Source organism: Dromaius novaehollandiae, chromosome 5 (assembly GCF_036370855.1).
Source record: "Dromaius novaehollandiae isolate bDroNov1 chromosome 5, bDroNov1.hap1, whole genome shotgun sequence".
Taxonomy (NCBI): Eukaryota; Metazoa; Chordata; class Aves; order Casuariiformes; family Dromaiidae; genus Dromaius; species Dromaius novaehollandiae.
Window position 1 is genome coordinate 11,529,148 of NC_088102.1, and position 15,513 is coordinate 11,544,660.

The following is a 15,513-nucleotide window of genomic DNA, read 5'->3' on the forward strand; positions in this document are numbered from 1 at the left end:
GTAGCCATCAGCTACAAATTTTGTATATGATTCAGGCACTAAAATTCCAGTTTCTATTTTCACTAAGGCTTCTAAGTATCTTAGGGTTAATTCCCTTTCCACCACTGATGCTATAATTTACTATTTTTCCTCAATTCTGTTGCTATGGCTGTGCAGTGTCATATTTGTATTCATTTTAGGAATCTGGGCCAAACATTTCAGAAAGTGGAGCCAAAAGTTACACTTCCCAAGTCCACATGTAACTACCTGAAAAAGTGCTTTAATTTTCAAAAGCCAGGACACCAGAAGAGATACCATTCAACTCCAAGGGAGGTGCTGGATGCCCAGTTCTTTGGCATATCACTCCAGCTACTCCAAAGCTGTAAACAAAATGTGCAAAACTTGGCTTTGAGGTGCTAATCTATAGCATCAAGTTTAATTGATAGGTGCATTAAAGCCACTCTGCCTTCTCCTGAGATTGAGTTGAGGGAAGAAAAGGAAGGACAAAAAAAAAAGGAAAGAAAGAGAGTTTAAGAGAATTGAAATACCTAACTGATAAAAAAAAAAAAAAAAAAAAAAAAAAAAAAAAAAAGCTGTTTGTGATAAAGACCCTTGTGTGCAAAAGATGTTGATGCTGCAGGGAACAGCACAGAGCTGGGCTGCCTGGGGACATCTGTTTGTATTTGTGTGGGTCAGGATGCCAGAGGCTCCCATGCTGTAATGAGAAGGAAGTTAACATCACACACACAAGCACGCAAGCTGCCTGCCACGTGCCAATACAAACACAAACCCTCCTTTTCTTCTGTTCTCCCCCGCTCCCTGCACTTGCTTCCCATCTGACATTCTCCTCTCTGCAGCCACGGTGGTTTTATTTTCTCCAGTGAGAGTCTCCATTCATCTCAGCTCTCCCTCCCTGAACAAGAGATCCCGAGTAACCGGAGGCAGAGGAGCAGGGTTTGGGTAGCCAGGGAGGTAGCTACTGAACTTCATGGCAGACAAAGCACAGAATTTGCTGCAGTACTAACAGACCAGAGAAAATAATATGTATACACTGACCCACTTCTACTATGTTGCCTAGGGGATGTTGATAACAGCTAGGTAGCATACTGGTAGACACTGCAGTTAATGAAGTGTATTACTTGCTTTTTTATTCCCTGTAATTTATTTTAAAAGATCAAATCCATCAACTCAAAACCATCTAAGCAATCTGCATAATAATGCGTTTGTTATGCTTTCCTCCTTGCACCACATGGTTTCATCTTGCCTTTAAACTGGCCTTCAATCCCACATGAGAACAGCCAAATGGGCAAAACCAGCTTGATTTCAGCAGGGCTTCCAAAGAGGCAGGGATCCATCCAAAACCTCTCAGAGGCAAGACTGAGAGGAACTAAGCTCTTTGTAATGTGTTGTTTTGCTTGCTCTTCAGTACTGTCTCTGTGACAGGCATAAGCAGGGGGGAACAGGAGCTCCCCTGCAAGTGATCTACACACCAAGCTCCAGGAGAAAGCAGACATACCTGATCCCAAGCCAGGCTCAGTGATACTCCTCAATTTCAGCTCCATTAAAACATGCAGAGCTCCAGGCCGCTGCAGCCAGACTGCTCTGGGGAACTCAGCCAGCCTATTTAAAGTTCAGCTGACATACAGACATAACTTCACCATAAATACTTGTTTCAAGCTTGGCACCATGAGGTACTTCTCCAAATCCAAGCATTTGCACCATAAGGTAATAAGAAATAGGATCCTATTTGCACCATTCCCCTTGTATTGGAGGTTGCTGTTTTATTTCAAGACACCATTCTGGCAACCGCACGTTATATTGGACTGTCAGATGGTCTCTGAGATTCTTCTTAGTAACCAAGTGGCTTGGCTTTAAACTTCCTACGTACTAGGGCTCTGATCCAACAAGTACATGAATAGCCCCATTACTTCCAGTGGAAATGTCTATAAGCTTTAAATTAAAGAGGTATTTTTCTGAGTTAGAGCTTAAACCACCAGCCTATGAAGCTGCTTGATGTACAACTACTTTTAGCTATCAACAGCATCATTAACTTCTCTCTTTCTCAAAATGGCTTTCTGACAGTGGAGATACTTCTGTTCTTTCAAAGACCTTGATTTCCACTTTTATAGAAGTAATTGGAAAGAAATTGTCCCATTGTATATGATATTCCCAGTTTACAGCTTATATGGTACATTTCAATCAAGTTTCATATTAGGTTTTGGCATTCAGATGCTGTATATACCCCTGCAGGTGTATGTCGACCCATTTTTCTTTAGTCTGTACCATGCTTTCAAATGATCTTTATGTTATTGATGATGATTCTTTAGATCAATGGGCTACTCAAAATAATCCATCTTCTTATTTTTCTGGCAAGCCAGGTGTTATTCTAGATCTTCATATTTTTAGTGTTTGCCTCCAGGTATTGTATCTATCTTTTTTTTCTTTTTTAATAACTCAAATCTAGCTTTTTAAAGGGGAAATATTGTAGCTAAACCTGGTCATTGTTGCCTGAAGAACATCAATACCAACTTTCAGTCTACAAGAATGTTTCTGTGATGAGACACAAATTTCAGATGCCTTGCTTTTTCGTAAACTGAAAAAGCTAAATGGTGTTGATTTATTTTTTTCTACACAAATTAGTTTTTCACATATACTTATTTTGGGCTCTTTGGTAATACCGTTTGTTTCTTTCCAAAAGCCTATAATTTTGAAGATCTCTCTGACTACAATTTTTGTCTGCTCACTGCTCACATTTTTATCAAGCTCACTGTTCCCTCTCAAGAATCTACTGAGGTTGTGACCCATTATATTCTTCCTCAGACTCATATGCATATTTTTATGATGACCTCATGGGATTACAGCAATTTATTATTTATGAAACTCCCAGCCACTTCCCTCTAGCAATTGCAGATTCTGCAGTCTCAAGCACCAGAAAGGTTAGTGGAGGTAGACTCTCCCAGCTCTTGTGCTTACAATCCTTTTTTGGCTCACAGTGAAGAAAATGAACTTATTTGTATCCTTAAGGCTTTGTGTAGGCTTGCTACTTCACAGCAGAGAGAGTTTCTTAATTTATATTTCCTGAGGTGAGCTATAACCTCTCAAAAGCTGAAGGGTTGTTGTTGACTGCCTCTCTAACAACAGCTGTATATCTTGTTTTAGAATTAAAATTCCTACTTTACTTATTTACCTGTGATGAAAGACAGACAGCCTGTCACCTATCCTCAAACTATGAACTGTATTAGCTTCAGTTGATAAGGCAAATCAAGTACATAAGGCATCAAACCTTTCCCCTGCCCTCCATTTCCATCTCCTGTGTGAGGAAACCAGTTTTCCCACAAGTAACTGATGACTAAGTAACAACCACACAGAAAATGTAGGAAAAGTTCCAAACTCCAGCTTCTGAACTCTATGACTGAATCATAAACATTAATCAAACTATGTCAGAAATAACATTTGTCTTAATAAGATCCTATTAAAATATCAGCATTCAAAAAACTTGACCTTTCAAGCACAAGCGATAAAAGGTTCTTTGTCACTAGCTCCCATTCATGAACTGTTATCATCTGTGGTGGTTCAGTGTCACCTAGAACACCAGGCGAGAGCAGATTGCCCGTGTAGTGGTCACTATGCACACGCAATTCCCTGACAGTCAAATAAAACACATGCATGGATTTGCTGGGCATCTTTCCCGAGTCATTTGAGTAGAGTAAGGGCTTGACACCACAAAGGAAGCTGGACAGGTTCATGTACATAAGAACTCTAAATCACCTTCAGAGTACTTTGGGTCAACACAGGTGTTCCCCATCTGAATCCAACCCCCTGGAGCATGAGCTGGCCATCCCCGACCTGAATGAAGCTGTCCATTTGTAACCAGATGAAACGCTGTCTATACCTACCCACACAATGTCTCCCAGTAAGTTTTTAATACATCTGGCCTCAATATTATTTACAAAAGTGAGCCCATTGTCTAAAATGCATGACTTAACCAATCCACGGCATTCTTCTTATCCACAGCTCCCACTATCCTATAGATCTTGTTGAATCTAGAAAGTTTTCAGATTTTAGACCATTTTTAGATCACAAACCCTCCTTTGCCTTATGCGTACACACACAGCAAAACGGGACTCAATTTCCAGATGTGAAGCTATGTGCTGCACCAGTATAAACATTAAATGACAACAATCAAGAACAACACAAGGCTATCAAAAGCAGACACACCAACCTGTGGGCAGATCGCCCTCAGTGCTCCTCTCTCTCTGCTATATACCTCGTTTCAAAGCAGCCTGCCCTCGTGCCAGCTCAAGCAAGAGGCACCATATCTGCGCAGGTGGATTTCCAGCCCTCGGTATGCTTGAGCGACCCTTTGAGTGCTGCAGGGCCCTCAGTGGCTTGCAGAACTGCAGGTGGGTGACGGGTGAATGCCACCCTGTAGCTGACACCAGGCTCGCGAAATGCCTGACACCTGGGGGGCTGTGACTCGTTTTCCTTTCAACTCCTCAATCAACCTGACAGGAGCTCGCTTTGAGTTTTTGGTTTTGGCAGTGCCAATAAATTCCCCTCTCACAGTAAGACTTCAGGCTCTGTTCATTCTCATCTCGACTGCTGCCTTTGTGGCACTGCTCCACACTGGGGCAATTAGTGATGCTGTGTGGGACATATTAAATTCCTCATCAAAGACCATGTAGTAAATATTGCTGCTGCAGCAACCTCCACATCTTTTCTGTAACTGGAGACATTCTGGGGCCTTGAGTTCAGTTCATTCCTACCTTTTAATTAGTTCAGACATTTTCCAGGGTTGTTTTTCATGTTGTTTAGGAACATCTTTCTAGCCAGTTCATCTTGCCTTCTATTAGAGAAACATTAGACCCAAGAAAAGTGTCAAAAATGTGACAGTATTTGTAGACCTCTTCTTTACCAGTACTTCCCTCTCTCCTCCCAGTTTTTCACTGGATATTAATGAGGCAGTGTATGAATTCACCTAAGTGAACAGTATTATACAGTAGATATGCAGTCTACCTTTCTGCTTCTTGAGGGAATTCAGCCTGCAATGAAACCCATTTTATCAGTTAAGGCCAACAGGGTGTCAGGAAATAACGGCTTCTTGTGAATTAAATGGATTGATCCATCCTCTTCCAGGCAGGGAAGGAGAGGAAAGCTGCTGCTGTTAAAAGATGAAATCTGAGTTTTCTGCAGCTCATATTTACTATGGAAGTTAGTTTGGCTTACCTTTAACTTGAGTTTCCGTCATGATTATTTTGCATTAACATACCAATCAGCATTGGCATGCTTCATACTGTGGCTGCAGGGTATTTGTTTTAAATTGCAATAGCATGCTTCCTTGTTTTTTCCCTTCCCTAATTTCTCCTCTTTTCTTTCCTGAGAATAACCAGATTTAGCTGTCACTGCTTGTTCGTACCAGCAGCTCAGGTGCTCTCATCAGCTCTGCCTGTCTGCCCTGAAACCCACAGGCTGCCACAAGCAGCCTCCAGCCGCCACCTCACACAGTACTTTTCTCTACAGTCGATCTGCACTGCCCTCAGGATTTGTTTTCTTCCAAATTCACCTCAGCAAAGCGAAATATCTTTTGCTGTCATAATGAGACAAGTTGGTGCATCAGCATTTCTGGGCTAAGATGGAAAAAAAAAAAAGAATAACAAAGAGTGACATTTAAATGGTAGGAAAAGCAAATATCAGTCTCATCATTTGCTTAACTGTTATTTGCCTGATGGGATTGGTCTATTGCCTTCTCTAGCTTCCAGAAGTCTTATTTGATCTGTTTTTTTTTTTGACCCTGCATTGAGCTTTTCCTCACATTCTTTCCTAATGTTCCTAATTTAAAGTCATCATCTCATAGCATGCTGTCTGACTACCTATTAAAAATAAACTCACCTTCTAAAAATACAGCAGGCAGTACATGAGAAAATACTTATGTCCAGGATGAGGAAGCACTCAAAAAAAAGGAAAGGAAAGGGAAAGGGCGGAAAAAAGCGTTGTAGAGTCATAGTTCTGCTTCCAATTAATTGCTTGTAGCATAAGTGTGTATGTACACAAAAACAAGTTTAGGGCCTCATCCATACCTGCTATATCTTAACTCCATGCAGATGTAATGAACCATGGCCATCCTACTGTAGATGAAGATCTCTCCCAAACATGCTAATTGCACTGAATCTCATTTAATCATCTTGCAAGAGAATTATGCACAATGATCACTCAGAAATGAGGCTGACAATATATCTGAGAAATTTAGGAGCACTGAATTAATTGTTTTGTATGGAGTTTTGGAATCCTGTAGACTTGAAATCTTATGAGAACCTTCCTCTCTCTTCATTAAATAACATCAGACTTTCAGATATATAAGGTTTTCCCATGCAGCTTGAATCTTTGTAAAAATAACTACATGATTTCAAGTGCAATATATCATCTGGTGAGAGGTAGAAAACCATTCATCCTTACCTTTCACCACATGAAAATATAAGACAGACAAGGAGCATCAGTTCAAGTGATACCAGGCTCACCAGGCCTGGTTTTAAACCCTCTCTGTCTTCTCCAAAAAGATTTGGTTTTGCCTCACCATCTGGGTAGTTCTGGCAGCAAGATTTCCTCAGCTCTTTCTGTGGCAGCATCTCCTTGTTGAGACTTGCACTGAAGTGTGGAGAAACCATGCTTCTCCCATCACAGAGCCACATTGTTTAACGCAGATTCTGCTCCAAGTCAAATGTTTCCCCTACTAAGCATCAGCTAAGCACTCATTGTCAGAGTTTTTTCTCCATTTCAGGGCAGAGCTTTTATTTTCAATTTGTTTAGAAGTGATCAAACTAAGTCCTGATATTACATGCCAGAGTTTGCCTGCTTCCTTATTTTGCTGAAACATATCACCTGGAATCTTTTCCACCACCACCACCCCTTTTATTTAATGTTCTGTAAGATAAACTTTCTCTTGAGGAAGTACCAGAAACATCACTTTGCTAACACAGATCCACAATAACCACCAGAGATAGCTGTGTACTGGGAAAGAAAAAAAAAAAGTCTTGGGGCTTTGCCTGTTTTCAAATGCTTACCCCCACGTTTGCTCTCCACCAGCTTTCCAGCTGGGAGCTTGCAGCCGGGATCCTGCAACCTGTGGGTGGACCTGGCCGTCTGCAGGGAAGGAGGGGAGCTCTGCGGCGCGTGTGGCTCCAGGCGTGTAGTACAAAGTGCCGCGCTGGAGCCTCGCTGGCACAGTCATGTGGGAAGAGCAAGGGAGGTTCAAAGTGCCACCAGTCTGACTTCGGGACATTTAAAGTTAAACTCATAGGTACTTTGTGCCAACAGCACATGATTACTTTTTTACTTACTGTACTACATCTGCCTGATGACATGTAAACGGCACTGAGCAGCTTTTGTTTGCTGAGTAGTTCCCAATGAATTCACAGATTAAAAAAATATATGTGCTGTGGGGAAAACAGTGTTAATTCTAAAAGAGGCACATGTGCGGCCATTAGGGAAGCATGAAAAGGACACTGTAGGACCACTGAAGTCAATGAGAATCTTTCTGTTGACGTCAATGAGGTTTTGGATCAGATTCTAATTTATTGGCTAGATTATTTGTTGACAAGTCTTCATTCATCTTTAAGAGGAACAGACCATGACACAAATAAGAATCTGGGCAGACAAAATGCATTTGTACAAAAGCAGTAGGCCACATGTTCAGACTGCATAAATTGGATCAGCCGGGTGAAATGTGACGCTTCTGCGGACAGAGACATATGGCTTTTCATATAGGAAGGACTGGAGAAAGGCCCACATGGAATGAGGTGATTTTAGCATTTCCTGTGACATCTACAGCACACAGTGGTACAGCATGGGGGAAAAAAAGATGCTATCAACACTGAAGGGGGAATGATTCTCTCATAGTTTTCACTGCCGTCAGTGGTTTGGCTTTTTTGCTATGTGACGGTTAGCTCCAAGCAGCTGTGTCATACATGCAGAGCCACCTGAAGCACAGCAATCAACAGGTTAACTTTCATCGAGATGGCTCTCAAAGACAAAAGGCAATTTTATGCTCCTGTCTAGAAGGTTACAGTAATCTTATTCACCATGAGTAGCATTTTACTCCTGGCTCGGCTGTCTGGTTTTCGATGGAATGACACCTCCAGTCACCTAGAAACACTTTGAAATAAACAAAATGATAAAGGACAACAGAATCCGACTCTTTGACAGCTCTGGGATAGTATGTCATGTAATGTAACTTAACTCAGTGCAATGCATATGCGCATGTGTGTGTAACACTGTTCTCTCTCTATGGAAGTATGTAGGAATCTGTAAATGTAACATTCTGACATCTTCAGGGTGTAAATGGGAAACAGCTGCTTTGAAGTGAATGGAGTAACTCAAGTACTAACTCATTAGTAAATCATTAGCCACAAGCAGGTCCATGTTTTTATCAGTCATAACTCTCTATTCATTTTTGTTACTAATATTTAGTTGGAGATTTCTGGGCCAAAAAACATATGTAAAACAATTTTGCATACGCCAAGCATTCTGCTTTTTGCTTCTGTAAAGAATTTAATTGGTAGTAGTCTAATCAAAGAGTAAGTCTCTTTTTCACAAAAACTGTCCCTTCCATACACATATAAGAATTTCAGCTTTCTGTGTGGAGCTGCAGTTAATTTCCTCTCCTTCTCCACACGGGACAGAAGCGAGCTCAGTATTTGAATTCTTGCACATCCCCAGCCACAAAAGATTAAAAGCTTATTTTTCTGGAAATTAAGAAGATTGCAGTAGGGCGCATGGGTAAAACTCTGTTTTTCCTCAATAACTCTTTTTACCCTTAGTAATTTGCTGGGAATGCAAGTCTTTTGCTCAGGGAATTGTTACCAACCCCAGAACGCAATGAGTCTAGCCCTGTTTCAGATCCTTCTCACTAATTCTCTGGCATATGTCTTCCACTTAAATTGTTTTAGTTTTAGCTAGGCTGTCTGCTTTAGGACATTTAAAGAATGGTTTGAGTACACAGAAGACTTTTTTTTTTTTTTTTTAAATACTGACAAGCAATTCTCTTATTTTTTAAACTAGAAATAATTCATGCCATTCTTAGAAAAGGAAATGATCAATTTAAATGTAGCCAAGTAAAATTAAGGTAATTCCAAGCAGAAAATACATGACTTTTAAAAGGAGTAACAAACAAGACACTTCTTTTGGCCACTAAAGCCCAACATGCAATTTAGTAGGCAAAGCTTCACGACTGATGGCTAGACTTTCATCAGACTCTTCCCACGTGAAAAATCAAGATCATGAGTTGTATCACTGTTCATCTTCTCTGGGGAACGTACACCGATAACTCACTAAGGTTAGTGCCAATGAGCCTATGGATTGAGCCTTTATCTGTACCACTTCAAACTGAGTGACAAAAGACAGATCGAATCAAAACCACTATGCCATGTTATTTACAGTATATGCTGCTGTTCCCTCTTTAATAGTCAGCTGAGTTTCCAGTAGCTGCACATTCACAGAGACCGTTTCTCATTTCCCAGTCAGTTCTACTCTTTATAGTAAAAACAGAGGCTTCACACTCGCTGGGCTAGTTCGGCTGAATCTAAACACTGTTTGATGAAATCAAAGCATGTGGCTTGCAGGATATCAATCATATCTGTACATGATGTGTGGGAAGATGAAACTGAGCCAGCCACACACACTTTGGTATGTCAGCACCTATGCAAATTCAGATCAGCTCAATTAGCACGGCTGAAGCCTTTCCATGTGACAGCTGTTCACACCTGGGCAGTGTCTCTTCCCAGACTGGTTTAAAGTATTGCCAAAGTTAGTCTGGAAGCAGCACAGTGCCACAGCGATGGTGGGAAAGAGGGGTGCTAGCATGACCAGCCACAGCCAAAACGCTGTCTACCCCTGGCCATGGCAAAGAGAACCATCCCCTCCAATGCTTCCTCATGCCTTTACAGAGGTGTCCTATCAAGAATTCATCTTGTTCAGTGTTAACTTTAACACACTTCATGTTATATAGAATATGGGCTGCAGTGACATCATTTTTCTTTGCTGATAATTTTTCCTAACACATTTGTCCTCCTAGGAGGACATTTGTCCAGAGCATATTTCAGTGTGTCACTGGTAGTCCTAACACTGTGGACCTTACAGACAATATAGTTGTAAAGAAAAACTTAGTGCACGTGGGTTGCTTTCTCTTTGTATTGCACTTCAGTATGTGCATCAAGCACATACTCCTTCTGTGATTCAAACAGGAAAAATCCTCATTAAGTTACATGTGTAATGGCCATGGAAGGTATGTGAGTAATAGACATGAAACCTGTTCATATATGCTGGCACAATGATTTTTTTTTTAATAGTAAGCACTAGCCCACCCCACAATGATTTATCCAATATCCATTAATTCAGAGGTAAGAATTGCAAGTGCAGTGAAAACTAAAAAGCCTAAAATCCCTCTGGCACTAATAAAGCCAAAGCACAAGGAAGCAAACTCTGCATTACCTATGTAGCCAGCCACCGTCAGGGAGCTAAAAAATTGAAGTAACAAGGGCTTGATCCAAATGCTATTGATTCCTGTTCACTTCCATGTGGTGTATCAGCATATCCCCTAACAGATTTATGAGGGAACAGAGACAAAATGTGGTACAGCTCAAAACAGTTTGGCCAGCAAATGCCTACTTTGTGATTAAGCAGTGTGAATCAGGTGAGTCTGGCTAACTGCCACCCCCAGCCACAGGCTCCTACCATCAGTACAGATGATTCCTGTGCACGGCACAAGAATATTCTCTGTCTTGTTTCCTTCCTGACAGAGCCCAACGCAGCATCATTCCACTCCATTAAAAAGCTTGGACATCAGCCCCACTAGCAAGCAGAGGCTGGACCCACTTTCTTTCTGTTACATCAACATTCAGTGACTGAACCAGGTCTACTCACTTCATCAGGACAGAAACCTTGTGCTATCTTGCCCAGCTCAGCCATAATTGCGTTGCAACCAAAGCCAGCATCTCTGTGTTACAAAGTAGAGTCCATTGCCCTGAAGGAGCACACAAGCAGCACTCCAAGAGCGAGAGCACAAAGCAGCAAACGCTTAGGAAAAGCTTTACTTATTGACATGTTCTACTGACCTGAAGGTCCTTCAGTGCCTCCAGCTTCAGCTCAGTTGTCCTCACCTCTCTTTTCCCATCACTGATCTATTGCCATTTCGTTTTTTTTTTTTCTCTCCAAGAAATGCTTTAATATCAACTACCACATTCAGCAAAGTACTTAAGTTGCTACCTAACTCAGCATGAAAAAGACATCAGTGAAAATGCTTCAGATGGGACTTTTGCATAACTTAACAGCTAAATAAGGACTGGATACTAGTAAAATCTCAGATGGTCATTTCATGAATCAGCTCATGTTCAGGCTAATTCTCTTTAGCTCAAACCTCTGTAAAGAGTACACTATGATGCCAAGGACATGACAGGTTTCCAGCAAAGCCTTTGACTCTTACCTCTCATGGAAGAAAGTGCAAGGTGGGAGGCGAGGGGGAAGAGAACCTGCCCTTCACAGTATTTATGTTTTTCTTTGTGGAAGGTGACAAACACAGTGAGGAGTAACACAGGACATGAAAAGCAAGATCCTCAGCAGGCAGTCTCAAAACAGGAGAATATTCAGGGCCCAATTTCAGCTCACCAACAAAATTAGCATCAAAGGAAAAGCCTGAATTTGCAAGTATCCAGGGCAGCAGATTTAAATGCTTTATATTCCTAAACAGTATCTAAACATAAAGACAAGAGCACACAGGCTGAACAGGGAGGTTAATTTCTTCCAACAGTAACTCCAAGCAGTGAGCAAGGAAAAGAGATACTTTCTGTTTGGGTTGCATGTTTTAATACAAGGGTACTGAACCACAAAATGACCTGATTTAATGGGGAATTAAATCAATACAAACTTTTTCATTTATACTTTTAAATTTACTATTACCTGCAGATCCCTTATTTACTCAAACTTTGCAAGAGACAGTGCGAGCAGCAGTAGCAACCCTTTAAAGCCATGACACCAAGGCATTTAGTTATGATGAGCCTGAGAAACAATGAAAGAAACCAACAGGGAGTCTTTTTCCAGATGGAATTATATGCCTAGTTCTTTCTTTCATCATGTAAAATGGATCCTGCTAAGAGAAGGCAGGAGAGACTGCTACCCTTTCTTATGCTGGCTCCAGGGTACTTAAAACATCACAATTTTTTGGATCCCTATTCCCAGCTCCACAGCCTGATTTGTGTTTTGGAACTATTGATCTTCCCAAATCAGTCAGAAAAAAGAAAAAAAACAACCAAGATCTCTAAAGGCAGTTTATAATTTCAAGCTATCTTTGCAAAACATATATTTTTTAGGTTTTTTTCCAGCTTTTGAGCTGTACAAGTACCATACTTTGAACTTTTCTCAGTTAGCAACAGCTTGCAAAACTTACTTCTCAGAACCTTACTCCTCAAAATGAACACCAAGATTTTCAAAGGAAACAAGGACTCAGAGTGCACAACTCACGCTAAAGTCAAAGTGACAACACAGACTCCAGACTTTCCCTAGGCCATGGTATTTCCACTACCTACTTATCAGCAAACCTGTATTTAGTGGAGTCTTCACAAAGATATATTCCCCAGTGCTTAAGTGTGTTCTGTTCTTGTGTTTTGAAAAGACTGGCATTTAGCACACCACACAGCAGGCCTTCCCTGTATATGGCCAACAGAAACTTTCCATATATGATTTAGTGTGACCCACCTTTTCTTTTGATTTCCTAGGTAAATAGCATGTTTGCCTTCACAGCTGTGACAAGGTACTTCTAAAATCTTGGTATTCACAAACTGTTTTGCAATCAGTATCTAAACTTTGTCACCCAGTTACTGCCCAAAGTAACCGCACATTTATTTCACACCAAACACACAATCAACTGGGGGAGCAATCCTTCTCCTTGCTTGAAGGAGTAGAGTTCAGAGCTATAAGCTGTCCTTTCCACTCGAAAATCTCTATCTACAGGAGCTGAACGGCTTTTCAAATGTGAAACAAAACTCATTTAGGAAATGGGCAGATTTCCAGAGGAACTGTCAGACGGCGACAAGAATGTGTGTCAAGCAGACAGAAGTGCAACCGTCACAGTGCAGAAAGGAAAACACTCTGGAGCCCACTGAGGAGCTACTATATTCATCAGATCTTACCAGTCAACTGTAAAACAGACCAATTGTTTCCAATCTAATTACAATCCTCATTGCTAATAGCACCATTTTCAGCTGAAAATTATTTTGCAATTATTTTACCACCAGAAAGCTTTGCACACAAGCCCCCTCGTTTTGCTAATGAGACGGCACTGAGTCACTCCATGTATGACAACACCGGAATTTGTTTCTTTTGTAAATGAGAAGATTTCTACCTCCCAGGTGATTCGTCTTTCCAAACAAAGAATCTGACACACATTCAGTTGCAGGGGAGTTATACATATTGCTATTAATGTTATGAAAATAACTGTGCATCAGAGCTTGATAAGTTTAGCTGAAATAGTCAATAAATTATTTAGTTCACAAAATGTCATTATGTGTGGGGTTTACTTAATTGAATAGAATAATTTATGGTAAAACCTAGAAAAAAGATCAATGCAGATGGCTTGTGAGAATGATTGAGTTTCAGTGAAGGCAATTTGATTTTTATCCCTCATTATAATAATGTTAAAGGGAAAGCATCAACTTTGGTAAAAATCAATATTTGATGAGTGCCTAGGCCATGAATTTTAACTAGAGGTAGAACTGAGGTAGGAATAGGTGTAAATAATTAATAACTTCCATACCCTGAACAAATAACTGTTTTGTTTTGGAACAAATGTCTATTATCCAGAGATCCTTCTGTTCTCATAAAAGATAATTTAGTAATGAGTGCTTGGCTTTTAAAATTCTTTTTTAAAAGTGACTGGCATGATCCTTAAAGGACTCTTGCAAGATGTTTAATAAAAGCTTTTTCTAGTCAACAGAAGGTTAAAAAATACAAGCATCTTATTTTTTTGAGTGAAGTAACACACTTCCCATTTTTCTCTTTACATGAGAGAAATATTGTCAGTTTTGCCATCAGGAGCTATGATGGCTAGAGACTGGTCAAATACTAAAAAACTGTACACACTTCATGAAAAAAGAAAATTGTAAATTAAATCTGTACACAGCCATGTACACGGAACTGCAGCTGTCAGACATAGCTATTCCATTAAAGCAACCTGCATGGTCTGTTTAAAGAGCAATCTTATCACAAAATATTAGCCAGACAAAGTTACATATTTGTTGTCCTTAGAAGAAAGTGCAATTGAGATGGTGTGAATCCACTATCTTTATTTTTGCTTTGTAAAATATTTCTCCCTCAATCAAAAGCCAAAACCCATTTGCAGTGGCTTGTTCATCTCATACCTTTCTCATAAACGCCTTTTACCAATGGAGCATTCGAGCAAAGGCAGTTTGGGCCCAGACAGTGGTCATTTCCTCCCCAGCCTATTGGTAAATTTTCCCTTCCACTGACCCTGCATAGCACTTACTGACCTATATGGTTTCTCTTACACCATCCTCTGTTAGCTCCAATGAATTAGATGGCTTGTCATTGCAAGCAAGTATATATATACACAGTTATAAAAGAAAAAAAAGTCTAATTATTCTCTATTACAACAGTAGGCTCTTCCCATTTGTTTTGTACAGAGGAACGGGTGCAGGGCAGAAACTGGACACCTAGACTGTGCATGAAGTAATTGGAGCCTCCCGAGGGGTACAACAAGCAAAGTACACCTCTGCTCCCACAAAACAATGAAGAAAAACAGTGATACAGACCCCCAGCTAGTGGCAAGACGACCTACAGGGAGGATGCGCCAGGTTCAGACGGACGAGAATTCCCACCGCGGCTGACTTCTGAGGCACACGGAGGTCGCATCTCTCACTGCAGTAGACAAGGCTGCCTGACAGATCTCTATATACATGCACGTGTAATTTCATGGGTCACACACCACTGATAGTCATTAGACTCATTGTACCCACCATTGGACCAGCACTAGTGACTGTCACAGAGAAAACCGATGCCCTTCAATAGCTTCCCAGCAAAGTAGCAATTTATTTGACCTAAGGATTCAACAGGTCACTGATTTTTTTCCATTAAGTCTTTGGTTCAGGGTGAAAACACTGACTGTTGTTTTTCAAAATGTCATATTAACATCAGGTTGTGCAACAGATAATGAAATGTAAAGACATAGAGATAATAAAAAATGGAAACTTTACACTCTACAAATGAGGTCAGTCAGGAGGCATACTGCCGTCTTCGCTCCAGACTTTATGTGAGACTCTATGTAATGTCCTTTGGAAATGTTTACAGTCAACTTGCTGAAGTTTCCTCTTATCATCCCATACGTGGCCTTGAAAGGAAGCATTCCTCACAGCAGGGATTATAGGTTAGAATAATAAAGCAACTTCCTGCAAAGCTTGTGAATCTTCTGTTCCATGGTCTGAGCCTTACAGTTATCATTTAACATTTACTTTTAACATGCCATCCCTTTTAACA